Source organism: Dama dama, chromosome 20 (genome assembly GCF_033118175.1).
Source record: "Dama dama isolate Ldn47 chromosome 20, ASM3311817v1, whole genome shotgun sequence".
Classification (NCBI taxonomy): Eukaryota; Metazoa; Chordata; class Mammalia; order Artiodactyla; family Cervidae; genus Dama; species Dama dama.
Genome location: NC_083700.1, coordinates 115042141 through 115059248, shown reverse-complemented (window position 1 = coordinate 115059248; position 17108 = coordinate 115042141). Strand labels below are relative to the sequence as shown.

The following is a 17108-nucleotide window of genomic DNA, read 5'->3' as shown; positions in this document are numbered from 1 at the left end:
GGGCCGAGCCGTAATTGACGAGCTCTTCATTAGAAACCGGGCGGGAGGGAGGGGCCCGCGAGGGGAGGTGATGCAAGGCTGGCGCAGCCAATGGCCGCAGGGCCGACGGCGGGAGGGCGGGGCCGAGGCCGCTGACGGGCGTCGGGGCTGGCCTATCAGCGCCCGCCTCGGTGCCGGAGGGGGGGAGCAGCATCATGGTTCAACGTGGGTCAATTTTTTGTGAATGAGGAGGGGAGGTTGTGGGGCCGCCGCTTGCGGAGCACCGTCCCCGCCGCCGCCGCCGCCGCCGCCGCCGCCGCCGCCGCGCCCGAGCCCGCGCGCCCGCCCGCCCGCCCGCGCCGCCGCCTCAGCCGCCTGGGCCCGGCGCGCCGCGGCCGCGTCCCCGCCGTCGCCGCCGCCCGAGCGCCCGCCCGCCGCCCGCGGTGGTGGTGGTGGTGGCGGCGCAGGCTGAGGAGATGCGGCTCGGAGCGCCCGCCGCCGCCGCCGCCGCGGTAAGCGCTGCCCCGGCCCGGCCCGCGGGCCATTGTCCGCCCCCTACCCGCCCGCCCGCAGGCCGCCCGGCCGCCCGCCCGCCTCCACGCCCCCGCCGCCCGGCCCGGCAGGTGGACGCCAGGGGTCCGCCCGCCCGGCCGGCCTGGCCCCGGCCCGGCCCCGTGCGCCCAGGCCGCGCGGCCCCGCGGGCGTCCGGAGCGGAGCCGGAGTCCGTCCCGGACCTTCCCTACTGCAGCCCCCCGGCCCGGCGGGGGCCGCCCGCGGGGCGGGGGCGCAGGACGGCCGGCGGGCCTCCCCGGGGCGTCCGCTCCCGTCCAGGCCGAGCCCTCGGCAGGTGGGCCAGGGGGCTCCCGAGCCCCGGCGGGCGCCGTTTATGTAACTTTGTCGAGGCTGTGAGTTTGCAGAAAAACGTCCCTCCCGGGGCTGGCGGGCGGGCGGGCGGGGGTGCGCCGTCGCCGGGTGTGTGTGCCCCGGACCGGAACGACAGGGGTGGGGCGCCCGCGACCCGAGGGGTGCGGGCAGGCCGAGCCCTGGGCCCCGTCCTGCCCAGGTGACGGGAGCCGCGCTTGGCGGCATCGCAAGCGCACACCGTGGCATCCGAAGCAAATTATCTCGTATTTACATTGAGCGTTGAATTATTTGACACTGTTATAGCAGGAGATCGTGCGTATCAGTCGGAAAGGCCGGGGGTGGAACCCAGTGTACTCATTTAATGCACATCAGAAATTTGTAATAACTTGCAGCAGCTGATACGAGTGTTTTCTTTATTGCATGTTGTAAATTGACCTGCTGTGACACAATTTTCAAATAAAGTGTTGCAGAAATTAAGCTCAAGTTATTTTAAAACTAATGACTTTCTTAACTAAATCCTAATTGCATTACTGTAGAGACCTACCTAATTGCTGGCAGCAGCTCTCTGCCTGCCCTGGGCGAGGGAGGGAAGGGGCCTGTGGAGTTACTTTCCTTCCCCTCTTCCCTCCCGCTCAGGCTTTTCTGTTTATTCCCACAAACCACCTAAGCAGGGGAGGCCTGGGAGTCAACATGTAAACAGCCCTTGCCCAGCGCCAGCCTAGCAAGACTGGGGTAATACTGGTGGGTCTGCACCTTGGCCTGGTTTCACTTTTTCTTTTGTACCGTGATCGTCCGTGGCCTGGAGTTTTAGTTGCGTCTGATAATGCTTTCTTTGGGTTGAGCCAGGAAAGGTGGTGGTGACTGGGGGAAGGGGGCAGGCGGGGCGGGAGGGGGGGGCACTGGGGAGGGAGCGGGATTGAATTAAGAAAACTCAGCTGCTTGTACACAAATATACACTACAGCAATTACAAAGCAACAAAAGTTATTGCAGAATTTTGCGGTCACTATGGCAACACAATTACTCTATTATAATTGGAAATGCAAAATGCCACCCTCTTCGAAGTTTCATCAGAATGGAGTTTTGGATAGCAAAAATATGTGAGATTTAATTTTTTTTTTTTTCCAGGTAGCTCCTGAGAATTCTCAAATCTGTGTTCAATTATCTATTTTTAAGACCCATCAAGCTTTTCCAGATATTCTACTCCCTGGGCTCTGTTGCATCTTTCCCCAGAACTCACATTTGTGTGGGAGGGAAGTATTTTCCTGCCTTAAAAACACACACCCTGACACATTGTTAGACTTCTATGGCTTTCTGTGTTCTGGGCTTTTATTTTAAAGATTAAATACCTTCCTAAAGAGAGCAGTAATCAATCAGAAAAGAAGCACGATTTATGCGGCAGGCAGATGTAACACTGCCCTCTTTAGGGTTAGTTCTCTCTCCTCTCAGCGGAACTGGCAGCAGGAGCGCCCCTGGGAGAGCCCTGGGCTGGGGGTGTGTGCGGGGGTGGAGGCCTGCGGTCTGCACGGAGGCCCGCGAGGCCTGGGGACCAAGGACAGATGTGGCTTCAGCAGCCCTGAGCCAAGAGAGAATGTTCTGTGGTCAGCAGCTTCACAGCCATGCGAAATAAAAATCTCTAAATGCCATGTTCTCAGAGGCCTTGGGGGCCGTTACTGTAGCAAGACGGGCAGAACAACATGGCCCCTGGGCCACGTGGGTCCAGAGCGCAGAGCTTGGCTCTGTGGCCAGAAGCATGCTTTCTAAGGATGCCCCTCGTCAGGTTTACCAGGAGGACTCCAGTTCTGGAAGTTTCCACGCATCATGGGGTTGCTGCAGTTGAATTTCGTTTTCTTTGCTTTTAACTACTGCATATTTATGTCCAGTAATCGACTTCCATTTTCCAGCTGCATTGTGAGGTTTCAATGCAGTATGAATGGCTTTGAATTCTCATCCTTTGATGTTGGGGGTGGCACCCAAGGAAAGGCGACTTTGTGCCGTCTTAATTGCCAGAGCAGAAGAAACATTTCATCACTCCTGGAGAATCCGTCCGTACCGTTCTCTATTGAAAACGGCTGGGCTTTCATCGCTCAGAAGCTGCCATGAGCTATAGATTGGTACCTGATGGAGGGAGCGGGGGAGATGCAGAGAGCGGGGGACGGCTCCGCTGGGGGTGGTGGGGCGAGGGCCCCTGGACCCAAATCCCTGCTGGGGATCAGCTGCCGGGACGTGTCAGCCCCGTCTCCGCGGAAGCTCCCTGATCCGTGGCCTGCGAAGCTGAGCCCGAGTCCCCACCGAGTCCCCACTGTTCTAGCCCCAGGGCGAGATCTGCCCCAGTGGTTGCAGCCCCTGCTGGTCCTGCGGTGCGGGCCGCGGAGCCAGTCTGGAGGGGGCTTGGTTTGAGTCTCAGACAGTCGGTTGGGATACGGTGCGGTGTGCAGTGGGTTGGGGTCTTTTGGCCTTGACTTAGAGAAAAGCATAGGGTCTCTGGTTCAAGTCAGACGAGGGGCCCTGTGTCAGAAGTGACGCTGCGTCTTCACACCCCTCAGCAACGTGTGTTCACAGGCTATTTCTGTGGGGAAACCCGTCACTGAGCTCAGATCAGAGAGTTCTGTTAGGAGGTCATTTTCCTCTCTTGGGCTCCTGTGACTGAGGAGATGGGGTAGATGGGTCTGTTTCGGGAGCGGGGTGGGCTCTCGGCTGCCTTTTCTGTCCAACGCGCCTTCTGCTGGTTCCGCAGGCGAAGGGCCCCACACAGGTTGCCTCCCGTCGTGGCGGGGGCGGACCGGCCCCTGTATCAGCAGAGGTGGAGTCAGCCTGGTTCTCTTTGCTGGTGAGGAGGTAATGACACTCGTCCAGTTGACCCTTGAACAGCGTGAGCTTGAAGCACGTGGGTCCACTTATCCGCGGGTTTTTTCAGTTAATACTACACAATCTGCTGTTGTCTGAATCTGGGCTGTGGAGCCGTGGATATGGAGGGCTGACTGTAAAGTCATCCTTGGGTTCTCCACCGTGTGTGAGGCTGGCACCCCTCACCCCCACGGTGTTCAAGGGACAGCTGTGAATGTAGCTTAGCCCAGTAGCTACCGTTTAATGAGCAGCTACTTGGGGCCATGTGCTGTCGTAAGCACTCACCATGGGTACCCCATTTCTCTCTCCCCATGGCCCTAGGAGGGGGCTCCTCTTAGCACACCTGTTTTGCAGGGGAGGAACCCGAGATGGACCTGGAAATGTAGCGCCTGGTGCCCCTGCCTGTGTTAAGCCCCCGAAGCTGACTCCTCCTCTTGCACACCTCTGCTTCTGAGTCGCTGATGGTCTTGAAGCTGAAGTCGAGCATCATCCGTGGAGGTGTCAGGGAGAGCACAGCCTCTTTGAGAAGGGGGCCGTTGGGAATACCTCTTAGGTATAGCTGTGTTGGGTGGCATCAGAGCTGTCATCAGCGAGTCTGTGCTTTGTGGGGTTTCTTGCTGTCTTCTCTGCTGTGTGTGCAGCGCTGGGAAGGCTCCGGACACTCCTGTCGGCCAGCGGTGGTTGGTCCCACGCTTGGATCTTCTCCTGCGGCTGCTTGCAGGCAGGTAAGGGTGGTGGAGGGCACCCGGTGCCCACGTCCACTCCAGCTAGAGTCAGTGGCCTCCACCGTTTTGTCTGTGGGATTGCCTTGGAAGAAAGCATCCCAAAGACCAGAAACTTTGAAAAACCACTGACTTAATCCATTCGTATTATAACAGTAAGCCAGAGACTTTAAAGAAAATATCGACAGATTTAATACTCTTAAGAGTTAAAGAAAATTCTCCTTGTCCAAAGACTCCGTAAGTGAGGTTAAGGGATAGCGAGAGAAAAACGTCTGTAGTATATTAAGCTTACAGAAGGTTGACAGTCAATATGTAAAGAGCTTTAACAAACCAATAGGAAAATGGTGCCCATTCCTAGTGTATGAGGAGCAGAGCACATGAATCTGCGAACCACAGTGGCTGATGATAAAAAGACCCAGCCTTCCTAATAAAGAACTTTAGCTGGAAGCGTTTGTTTACGCCCGCATATCAGCGCAGGCTGTTTGGCAGCAGCTGTCGATGGTGGTAATAGTAATTCTTACCTTCCACAGGTTTTGAGAAGTTTAAATAAGCTAATATATGGAAAGTGCTTAGAGCAGAGTCTGGCACATCGTAAGCCCAATGTAAGCTTTGGCCATTATTAGTTATTAATTACTTGGTTGCTCTCAGGAAAAGTTTATGTGTCAAATTTTTAAATGGCCATTCCTTTTGTTCAGCTATTCTACTTATTGGAATTTATTCCTAGGAAAGAATGTGATAAGCACATGGGTATCCAGATATGTACAGAATTTCACTGCTACATTGTTTATAGAGGTGATACTTACTAAACACATTTTGGTGTTTTTATCCTGTGGAAATCTACACATGTCATTGCTGCAGTTTATAGAGGTGATACTTACTAAGTACATTTTGGTATTTTTGTGCTGTGGAAATCTATTTGCGGGCTCACCAGGCAGCAGAGGCATGCGGCGTGTTAAGCGAAAGGATAAAGGGGGTCTGGGACAGCACCCAGCAGACCCATCCCTTCTGCTTTTCAAGTTCGCAGGTCTCCAGAGTGATAGCAGTGGCCTTCTGGGGTGCCAGGAAAATGGGATGTGCAGACTTTCATGGTCTCTTTATGTTTGTTACATGAAGTAAGTGGAAGTCGCTGAGTCGTGTCCGACTCTTTGCGACCCCAGGGACTATACAGTCCATGGAATTCTGCAGGTCAGAGTACTGGAGTGGGTAGTCTTTCCCTTCTCCAGGAGATCTTCCCAACCCAGGAATTGAACCGGGGTCTCCTGTATTGCAGACGATTCTTTACCAGCTGAGCCACAAGGGAACCCCAAGAATACTAGAGTGAGTAGCCTATCCCTTCTCCAGGGTGTCTTCCTGATTCAGGAATTGAACCGGGGTCTCCTGCATTGCAGACGGATTCTTTACCAACTGAGCTATCAGGGAAGCCCCTTTTATGTTTGGTGATATTGTTTAAATTTTATGCAATATATAAAAATAATGTCTGTAAGCATGTATCGCTTTTTAATACTTTAATACTTTCTAATACTTTTTTTTAAGAGAAAGTAATACTTTCTCTTAAATTGATATTTCCATGGGGGAGGGGAGAATACTCTTCAATCTCATTATTTATAAGGGAGAAAAACCAAATCCTTGGTAAGTTGATACATGTGTTTAGCATCGAAGAATCGAGGGAATCTGTTTCTCTGGCTCTCGTAAGATCTCTGAGGCAGCGCTGGCCTCCTGGGTCTGGGCAGGCTCTGTCCCGGGTTGTGCTGCAGATGGTACCTGGGTGGCGGTGACCAGGGCAGATGCGTCCCTCAATTCCCATGCTCATCCCCTGCCATGTGGCCTGTGATCCTGCCCTCTGTTCCACTTACCTCATCCCGTAGCCCCGTCCTGCTCGTCTGCTGGCTTCCCTGCTCCCTGCAAGCTCCTTTGGCCCCTGGGCCTTTGCACACACTGTTCCCAGTTCTTGTAACTGCCTGTCTTCATCTGGTGTCTTCTCTGGTCCCTCAGTCCAGGCGGAGCCTTCAGTCCCTGTTGAGCATGGCCTCACGCCCTTTCCCTCCTCCCTAGCGGGATCTGCTGTGTAATTTCAGCGGCTCATTGCGACATCGGTGGTTGACCGTCACCTTTCTTACTAGCAGAGGCCTCTGTCGGGTGGAGGGGCCCCGAGGGCCTCCCGCCGGCTTGGTGCTTGGCACCCAGCAGTGTCCGTGTGAGCGGCTGGGCAGCCGGCGCACGGCACCTCACAGGGCCTTGGGAGGAGAGCTTGGTGTGGGCTGGCCCCTGACCTCGTGGAGCCATCCGTTATCTGCCCAAGTGCTGGGATTGCCTGCTCCCTCCCGCCTCAGTCTGGGGACTCCTGATTCCGGAGATCCGTATGCTCTTAAGTAGATGCCATAAATACAAGGGAGTGGGTTTGTGATGCAGAGAGGAGCGAGAGGAAGGACAGCCTTAAACTCAGAGCTGTCAAGTGGCCAGCGGGGGCCTTGTGTACAGCCCACAGCACGCAGCGTGACCTTGGCCGGAGGCCCGGGGCCTGTCCTCCCGGTGGCCAGCCGCTGCAGCCGTCAAAGGCCCTTTCCCCTGCTGGTTTCAGATCACAGTTAATGACATTATTTAGTCTTTTCTTATTTAACCTCATCATTTTAATGTTAGCTTCATACAGTCACGTCTTTGAACATTTTGGAGTCTGCTCCCTTTAAAAACACGAATGTTAGGCTGTGTTTGTTCACTATTGTTTATGAAGTATTCTGTCTGTGTGGGTCAAGTGCTTCTGCTGGATTGCTGTTTGAGCTTGAAACAGTAAGTCAGTTCTTAGGGCCTGAAAGCCCGAGCCGGCCTTCCAAGTGGGAGGGTTGTTGTGCCCATGGTTGGTGGAGCTGCGTGATCTCTTGGTAGCGGCCGTCAGCTGGCTGACATGGTGCTTTTGGCTGCAGTGGGTCTTTTTCAAACTCAGGGAGAGGAGTTTTGGTGACTCCCTGCCCCGCGGCTACCTACTCCCTCACCTCGTCTTTGGTGGGGGTAGGGTGAAGGGTTGTGGTGGTAACAGGGAGCCTGTTTCTAGAAAGTTTCTAATTGATCAGTTGCTGAGTGGTAAGGAATCCGCCTGTCATTGCAGGAGATGCAGGTTCAATCCCTGGGGGAGGAAGTGGCAACCCACTCCAGTCTTCTTGCCTGGAGAATTCCCTGGACAGAGGAGCCTGGTGGGTACAGTCCGTGGGGTCACAAAGAGCCGAACGTGACTGAGCGACTAAACAACAAGAACTTTGCGAGCAGCCTGCACCTCACCCACGCAGGGTGTTTTCCACGAGAGAGGAGGGGGTTGAACAGATGCTCTGGTGTCGAGGGGCCCCAGAGGTGGGTCCCGCGGCTCCGTCTCAGTCAGGCCCCGGCCGCAAAGAGCCGAGTCGTTGGTGGGGACGAGGTGGGGGTGGGATAACCACACGCAGGTGCACCAGGCCATGGGAGGCGGGGGTGGGGGAGACGGGCTGGGAGGGGAGCGCGGCCCTCTTCAGCTGGGGCGGCGTTGCGGGGCTGCTGCACGGTGGAGAGGCATCCCACCCAGTGGCCCCGGGCTCCAGGAAGGAGGAGCTGGACACACAGATGGGCTGGCTGCTTTGCGAGTGCGCAGGCGGCCTGCACAACACCCAGGCTTCTGAGCCTTTGTGCGGGGCAGCCAGCCTCTCTTGGGCTAGCCCCTCGAGGTCTCTGAGGCCTGGGGCCCAGCCAGCCTCTCTCTGGAGCACGTGCCTGCAGCGTGGAGTGGAGGACCCCCGTCTCTGGCAAGAAGCTGGGGTGGCCCATGCTGAGGGGCAGGGGTCCTGGTCCCACACCCTCCAGGGGGTGGCCCTTCCTCCCTCCCCGCCCCCTGCCAGTGTGACCCGGAGCCCTCTTCCAGGCCCAGGACTCCTGAGATTAGCCGTCAGGGTCTGAGCCTCAGCAGTCAGTGTCAGGAGCATTCTGGAAGGGGCCCGAGCCAGCGTCTCACCCAGCTGTTGGTTTTAAGCATCAGGAGGGAGCCTGCTCTGAGCCCCTCTGGCCCCCGAGGGGCTTTCCGGCAGACCCTGTGGTGTCACAGCTGGAGCAGGACACCAGCAGGTCAGCAGAACCCGGGACTGTGCCGTGGAGGACGGGGAGGGAGGGCGGGGTGCTTCCAAGACGATGCTCAGGGCCCTCCCAGAACAGAGGTTCCAGCCTCATGAGGGGCTGGGGGGCCTGATGAGCCTGCCCCCCAGCTCTGGGGCTGCAAACACTGGCAGGGGGGTGGCATTGTCCGCAGGGGCCTGTGACCCCCCCGAGGCAGGGGCCTGTAGTTGACGAGGAAAAGCGCAGAGGGAAGCACTCTGGGGGTGTGACCTGTGAGGAGAGTCATGGAGACGCGGTCAGGCAGTGCTCCAGTGGATCAGGACCCTCTCTGCTGGGAAATTCATGCAACATTTTGCACTGAAAATCCACAGTAGGTGTTTCAGTCCTGTTCTTTGGAAAGCCTTCCTTTGCAGCGTAAGGGCTGAGGCGAGGTGCCTTCCCAGCCCTCTGGGTTGGAGGGATGCACTGCAGGACGCCTCATGGGGCGCTTACGTGCCTCCTGGTGTCTCCTCGCGAGGGCCTTGTTTTCCTTTCACCTTATGGTCCGCCTCTGGCCAGATTTGCAGCAGCCTGAGCATGATCTCTGACCTTTCCCGGTCTGTCCTTCCGGCTGGGAGCCCCCAGGGTGTGCGGGGCTGCTGCTGGCGGGCGGGGTCGGGTTGGCCATCCTGCTCAACACCTCCTGCCCCAGGGCTGGCGGAGGGCTGACCTTGGGGGTTTGGCGTTGACAACCCGCAGTGTAAAAGGCATCCCCTAAACCCTCCCTGAGGAAGTGTCTCTCTGTGTCAGAGTGGATTGTCTTCGTCCACACATGGGTGCGTCTTGACGGAGCTCCTGTTTTCCGAATTCGTCTAATCAAGGAGAGGACGGAGCTGAAACGCAGAGAGGCACGCGGGGGGCCTCTGCGCTGTCTCGGGGGCCTTCCTCTCCTTGTGGCTCCTCCTCGGACCTTGCCTTACGGGTGTGGGTCCCGCCTGTGAACACGCTGCGTGCTCTGCAGCAGGCGTTCAGGACGGTGTCCGCAGCCATCCGGGCTTCTTGTGGCGCGGTGGCGCAGAGGACAGACCGGGGGTGTTGAGGCGGCCGGGCCTGAGGGCTCAGCTTCACCGAGCACTCGGCTGGCGGGGGTGCCTCCTCTCTGCAAGCTGGGTGTCCTGAGCGGGGCTGGGAGGAGGGCTGCTCCCCGGGCGGCCGGGAGCCTCTCCCCAGGCCGGGTCTCAGGTGGGATGCTGTCTGCAAGGGGAGGGCTGGCAGCTGGGCCTTTGATGTCTGTTACGCACTCGAAGGCCCCCTGAGGCCCCCACGCCAGCTCCAGGCATCTCTCTGCCTGCGTCTGCTGAAGTCACGGCTGGGCGAGTGCCTCCCTGGAGGACCTCAGTCACGTTTGGGAGCCAGTTGTTGTCTGTCTTTGTCCTCGCAGGCACCCTTTCGTGGCTTGCAGAGATCCTGTTCTTGAAAGCTCAGCAGCACGCCTTCAAGTCTTAGCTCCCAGGGCGCTGCCCTGTGTGAAAGGCGTCCAGTGCGGGGCCCAGCGGGGGCAGGGACTGCTCCGCCGCTGCGTGGGGTCCTTGGCTGCTGTGGGATCTGTCCCCGGCCGGTGGTGCAGAGGTCCCTGGTTCCCAGGTGGTCCGTGAGCCGGGGCGGTGGACGTCCATGGTGCTTCCTGGTGTCCACAGAGGGGCCCCTCCCAGGACCACATGGATGCGCGTTGCAAGCCCAGTTGCGAGTTTGCGTTTCCCCCTCTTTTCACTGTTGTTGATGAGGCACCAGCTGGGACCCGAGGACAGCGTGTCCCCCTCACCTGCTGTGGCCTCGGACAGGAGCGGCCTCAGGGAAGCGGTGCGGCCTGAGTGCCTGGGCGGGGCTGGAGCCGTGGGGCCGGCTCCTGCTGGCAGTGCTCCCGGGGATGTGCTCCCGGGATGGGGGGAGGGAGGTGGTTTAGAGACAGGTGGGGCTGCTTCTGGCGCCCAGGGGTGCAGCCCTCCAGAGTGGCTCTGTAGGTGTGCCCGCGGGGCAGGTGACTGTGAGGTTGGATCACGTGGCTTTCGGCAGATGGAGGAACAGGCTGGGGCCAGACTGTCCTCCCTGAGGTTGTGGGACCTGCACTTGACCAGGAATTCTCCATGAGCGGCTCTCAGCGTGAGCAGGAGGGTGTCTGCAGGAGCTCTCGCTTAGAGAGGACCCCTCGCTCAGGGAGGACCCCTCCACAGCAGCTTCAGAGCGCACGGGATGGACTGACGTGCTTTCGGGAACGTGCAGGTGTGGCAGTGGTCAGGCAAGGCTTGATCCAGCTCCCCTGCAGCCTGATCAAGACCTTGTTTCTCTCTCCCATGTGGGGCGAGTCCACTTCCTGGTGCTGAGATGGCCCTGCTGGCTGCTGTCAGGACTACACGCTCTCTGGTCCCTGCCCACCAGGACGGATAGCAGAACTTCCTGGATTCACTTGCTCACTCTGGCTCAGGTCCCTCGTCCACTCTGAACAGTTGCTTTGGCCAGGCAGGGATGTCGGATGCCCTGTGTAGGTCAGCCTCTTCCAGAGGCTGGCTGGGGAGTCAGCTGCCCTCCCGGAGACGTTGTTCTGAATGAGAGGAGAGGGAGGGGTCGAGGCTGAGGCGGGCCCTGCAGGCAGCGTCCCCCTCAGGCCCTGTCCTCTGCAGCCCCGGCGGCAGTTCCGCATTGGCCTGTGTGCGGGCCCCCTGTGCGCAGCGCCACACTGACCGTCTCACAGAGCTCGTCCCTCTGCAGAGCGCTGGCCCCCGTTCACGAGGAGGAGAGCGGGCTCAACAAGGTCGGAAAGCGGGGCCTTGGCCAGGGCTCTCTGCTGGCCTCCTGGGTTTTGTTCCTCTGCTTGGTCGTACACCGGGCCCTGGAGGTCGGGCTACTGGCCGATGGCAAAGTGGGGAGGATTAAGTAGGAGCCCATCGGGGGTTCTCTGCACTCCTCCGATGGCTGACTTGCAGGATGCGGCGGCCTCACGGAGCGACCCTTAGAGTAGGGACAGTGGAGCCGTGAGACGGGGGGCTGGGCCCTTCCAGCCGGCCGGCTGCTCTGCAGAGGTGGCCACATGCCGGGGCATCCTGAGACTGTGTGGGGTGGTCCTGTCTGCCTCGCCCTGCCCGTCACCTCAGCCTGTGTGTGGTGGGCCCGAGGATGAGATAGATGGGCTGACGCATTGGGGTGCCTCAGTCTTCCCGTCTGCGAAGTGGGCACAAGGGTTTCTGCTGTCGAAGATTGTTGTTGGGCTTGGGCGATGGCCAGGGGCCTGGCCTGGCCCTGCCAGGCTGCACGAGAGGAGGACGTGCCCTTGATGCTGGGCTCTGGTTCCCCGGATAGGGGCCCCCGCCTGCGTCTGGTGGCGTTTCTTTCATGCCAGGCTCCCTACTGTGGTTAAACATGCTCTGTTCGTCCTTCACCCGTGTGGCTTGGCTCCCCTTCCTGCTCCCAGCTGACTGTGGGGCAGCTGGCACCAGGGCAGGGAGCCTGATGGTTGGGGCTTGCCTCTGTGCCAGGCGGCGCGTCTGAGCCCTCGCCTTTATGTTCACATGCGGGTTGGGATGCACAGTGAGCCATCAGCCCTAGGTCGGAAGCACAGGCCTTGTCCTGGGCTGCGCTGCTGGGTGGGAAAAGCGGAGTGTGCAGGCCTTGCTGCAGACAGGTCCACACCACCCCAGGGCACTCCGCCCTCACCCCGGCCCCGGTGGCCCCTGCAGCAGAGTCCGAGCAAAGAGCCCTGGTTTGCCGCGTCGTGACAGCGGGGGGCGCAGGCCTCCTTCACTCCGTCCCTGCTCATGGTTCTGGGTGCTGTCCGCTCCCTGGGGTGGGAGGTGCCCCCAAGGGGGAGGCAGAGAATCTCTGGCCTGCACCCTCCCCACCTGGAGGACTTCCTTCTGGGAGGTGGAGGCTCTCCTGGCCGTCGTGGTGGTGTGGCTGGCCCTGGGGTCCTTGCCGGGCAGGCCCCGTGGGACGGGGTGAGGAGGCACAGCCCGAGTTGTGGAGGGAGGCTGGGGGTGTGCGGGGGGCCTGGGCGGGCGGGCGCTCGGTGCTGGTGCCGGAGCCGTGGGCAGGCCAGCCCTGCCTCAGTGCCCTCCCCCTCCGGGCCCCTCTTCAGCTCACGGTGAGGTTCTGGGGTGCAGCCTTGGCGAGGGCGGCCCTGCCCTGCACACAGAGACATGTGCACACATGCCCAGGCACGCACGCACGCAGACGGGCACACGCGTGATCATCTGTGACGCGGGTCGGCCGGCGCCTGTTATGGTCCTGTCGGGTAGACGGGCCGCTGGCCGGGCTGACCCCCTGCCCCCCGAGGAGCAGATCCTGGGGCGAGGGCGCCCTGATGCTCGAGTGATGAACCCCTCCTCACGGCGCGGCCCTCCCCACTTCCTCATCACCGAGTGGAGGTGCTCTGTGCCTCGATCCCTGCCAGCCGGGCGTCCTCAGGCACGAGGGCGCAGGGCTGGGGGCTCAGTGGGGCGGGACCTGCTGCTTCCAGGAAGGGCTTCCCCCAGCCGCACACATTCCGGCACTCCGGCTGGCCTGGAGGCGCATCCCAGTGAGCAGGGCAGGTGCGGCGGGGCCTCAGCTCGTCGGTCAGCCGGCCCCCTGGGCCCCGCATCCTCTTCTGAGCTCACCCGTGGGGGCGCCCTTATCCCCTGCAGCCCCAGCCCGCAAGTCCGTGTGGAGGGGCTGCGGACCCGTGTCGCGTGGCTCCTCCTGTGGCCGGGAAGCCGTCACGTGACGGCAGTGACCCACTCCTGCTGCCCGTCTCTGCTCCGACCACCGGAGCACCCTGGCCTCGGTGGGGCCACGAGCGGCGCCGACGTGGGCAGGGCCGCGTCTTGTCACTCCTCTGAACCGCTCCCTAGTCCCAGGCTCGTGTCCCTGCCCGAGTCGGGGCTCCTGGCTGCCTCTGTGGTGTGGCTGGTGGCCCCCTTCAGCTTTGGGAGCAAAGGAAGGCGGCATCCCCTCCTGGAGCCTGTGGCCCTGGCCCCCGCTTCTCCTGCCTGCCGGTGCCCTCCGGGGGCCGTCACCAGGAGCGGGTGAGGCTTGGCGGGGCCCCCTTGCCCTGCTGTCATGCTGCCCTTCAGACGTGCCCAGGGCGGAGTCTGCAGGAACAGGGGCCTGTGTGTGCTCCTGACCGTCTCGGGGCAAGGCCCTCTCCTGAGCTGTGCCCTATGGGGAGCCGCCGGCCCTTCCCTGCGGCCCGTCATCATAGGACGGGCTGCATCCGCGCTTCCCCAGGACCGTCGCTGCTCCAGCTCCCGACTCAGGACGGGCGCCCGGGGCCGAGCCGTAGCTGCGCCTGCCTCCTCCAGCCCCGGCCCTGCCATCGCCCGGGCCGGCTCGCCAGCGGCGGTGCGGAGCGTGGGCGCTTGTCTTTGCCCTCCGCGACGTGAACGGGTGTGGGGGCCCCTTGGACTAGGGGAGCCACGAGTTGGAATTTCTCTGTAAGGCCTGGAGTCAGGCTGTTACCTGGGGGGCTGGGGGGAGGGATTGCTCCCACAGCAGGAGGGGCCCTGGGCCCGGGCCCATGCCAGTCCCTCGGGGGGCTGCGTGCAGGGCCAAGGGTCCTGGGCTGGTGAGAGAATCAGGAAGTGGGGAGGGGGGTCCCTGCGGGCACCCCTCTGCCCGGCCTGTGCTGCCTCCCACCCCTGGGCTCAGCTTGTCCCGTGCTGGCCTGTGCTCCAGAGGTACTGGGAGGAGCCGCGCGTCGCCAGGCCTTCCTGTTCCAGGCCCTGGACTACGACACTCCAGAGTTTTGTTTAAGTTGTTAAGCTGTGAAAACCCTATCTGGGTGTGTTCTTTAATGGTCAGAGGTGGGGTGGGGCTCTTGGGATTGACAGTAGTGTAGCCAGTCTTCTGAGACAGCTGACCCACCCTCAGGGTCTTATCCATGCAGAGTCATTTTCTGGTTTATTAATGTTTCCCTGTGAGAGAGACATACTCAAAAAGGCTGTTTTGCGTGCCGCTTTACGGACTTCCTGGACCCTTTAAGCCCATCAAGGCCCAGGTTAAGCTTCCTGATACAGGGGAGATTGGACGCGGGCAGCCCCGACGGCTCCTGGGGTCCAGAGAGCCCCAGCTTTCCGACCTTGGCTGGGGGCACAGGGCTGCCTGGGTCGCTCTTTCTTGTCTCGGGGTGTCATGGCTTCTCGTCTTGAGAGGTGCATGTGGGTCACATTCTGTTGGCCGCCGACACACTCAGGATGGCCACCTTTGCCTCCAGCTTGGGTCCTGCACAGGAAAGCCCGCCCGCGCTCTGGGGTGGATCGCCACAGCCTCTCTTGGTCTGCCTCTCGTTTCTGCCTCGTGGCCGGCTTTCTCAGGCTCCTGTCCGGGTGCGTCCCCACTGAGAGCTCCAAGCTGGGTCAGGGCACCGGGGCATACTCCTGCCTTCCAGCTGCAGCGCTGGCGGCCTTGGGGCTCACATGGGGCAGAAAGGAGTCAGTTGTCATTGGTTATCCGGCCGCCTTTCAGTGGTCAGACTGGAAAGCGAACATTCCTTTGTGGCTTCACCGTGGACTGTGTGTGTGCTGAGGACTTCGCTGTGATTTTCAGAGAAGTCAGGCGCTGAGGCACCTGTTCTGGACGGGTGGTTAAGAAACCAGGCCTTGTCCCTGCCCTGCCCCCCGTCCCTGTCCTGGCCCCCGGCCTTACCTCCATCACATCTGTTCCCCATCTGGCTCCGTCTCCCAACAGCCAGTCTCATTCTTTGGGGATCCTAGCTCAGGACAGGGGAGTTTGCTCACAAACGGTCAAGCCTCAGAGTTGCAGTGTGAGTGACGGGTCCGCTTAGCGAGGCTCAGAGCAGTGCAGGATCTCGGGAAGGTGGGCCCCAGGAAGCTGCTGGGGGGAGCAGGTGGGGGAGTGGTGGGCATTGGAAGTAGGCGTGTCTTCCCAGGCGTTGGCAGCCTGGCCAGAAGCCGGCGAAATCAGTGAGCGAGACACTTCTGTAAAACACCTTCATGTTAATGCAGACACGCATGTGACGTGGGTGTGTTTGAAGCAGGATGCATGCTTTACCTGATTTCTTAGGTGAAATAGAAGCTGTCACATAAGCTCCCACCTGGGGTGGGCTGGCTTCTCCTCGTCGCCCATTGCCAGGAGCTCAGGGAAGGAGCTAGGGAGACCCTCTGCCTGTGGCCCTCTGTGGCCAGGGTCCCGCGGACCCGCACTGCAGAGGGCCCTGTGGCAGTGGGGCTGTAGCCAGTCCCTGGGTGACCGTTAGGTCACTACCGGGTGGTCCTGCAGCTGTAGGCTCAGAGAGGCGTGGAGTAGGGCCTCAGAGTGTTTTACTAAAGCATTTCCAGTATCATTAATATTGGGCTTCCCTGGTGGCTCAGTCAATAAAGAATCCACCTGCAATGCAGGAGACCTGGGTTCGATCCCTGGGTCGGGAAGAGCCCCTGAAGAAGGGAATGGCAACCCACCCCAGTATTCCTGCCTGGAGAATCCCGTGAACGGAAAAGCCTGGTGGGCTGCAGTCACAAAGAGTCGGGCATGACTGAGCAGCCAATGTTAAAGGAACAAAATTGGGAGAAGAGATCAGCAATATAAATAAGCAGTCACTGTAATTGGGAAAATACTAATGATTTAATTTGCATACGTGGCTGAAGCATTTTTTTTATGACTGCCTCGATAATAAAAGACAGGCTGAGGATCACAAATGAAGCAAATAAAGAAATCCATTAATTCTCCTATTCATTTTCTAAAAAAAAAATGGTACTCCTGGCTCTCGCAGTGACAGTTTAATGATTAGGGTGCCTAATTTTAATCCGTTACGTGGGTGCGTGCCCCGCTGAGCTTGGGAACCCAGCTCCCGTTGGTGTGGTTGTGTGCGGTGAAGAGTACAGAGATCCGGGGGACCTCAGGTGAGATTAGAGTCTGGCAGCCCTCTGCCCGCTCCGGCGGGCGGGGAGCGCCGGCCTCGGCAGGCGGAGCCTATGCATGATGCCCTGGGTGGTGGCTTCAGGGAGATGGTTTCTCGCCCCAAGACGATTTGGAGGTTGCCAGAGCCAAGGTTGAGAAGCCCTCCTGTCGAGTGCAGAATATACCATTTCCTTAAGCGTGAAGGCAAATGGCACTGCATTTGGTTCAAGGCGGATTTGGTTCTACCGCACAGTCGTGTAACTTGAAAGAGTAATCTCGAAACCACTTGTGGACAAGTTACACACGTCATTTACCAGGTTGGGGTGAGGACCTGAAGTCAGCTTGCAGTTACATTTTTTTGCATGTGAATAAAATGCACCTTTATTCTCTCCTTTTCATTTCTTTTGAATTTGAAAAATGGGTTTCAATTCCCCAGACCTTACATTTTCCTAGCTAAAGCGTGTTTTGCATGCAAATGTAGTTAGATAACAAAGAGGCATGTTTGTGTTGTAGTGACTACATTAAAAAAAGAAAAAAAAGGATATTGCTGAATTGTAAATTGTATTTTTAGAACACGCTAAACCGAAGTGCGAGGGTCATTTGTCTCCCATTGCAGCTCAGCTGGCTTCGTGTTTTCATTAATGATTGAGAATGGCCATTCGGGAAGGCAACGCCCTTACTCTTAAGTCTCAGGATCTGCTTCTTTCATCATAAGTGTGCATGTTTGTCACCTGCTCAGGGGACAGCTCAGTTGCCACAAGTAT

At 59.2% G+C, this 17108-nt stretch overlaps 1 protein-coding gene across 4 annotated transcripts in view; it reads left to right on the top strand.

Moving 5' to 3' along the window:
- Positions 1 to 415: 415 nt before the first annotated feature.
- Positions 416 to 17108, top strand: part of HDAC4 (histone deacetylase 4) — a 287685-nt gene continuing 270992 nt past the window's right edge. For all 4 annotated transcript variants that reach the window (XM_061122627.1, XM_061122630.1, XM_061122629.1 and 1 more), the window contains exon 1: positions 416 to 491. The gene's annotated coding sequence lies outside the window, so the exon portion shown is untranslated. The remainder of the gene's footprint in view (positions 492 to 17108) is intronic.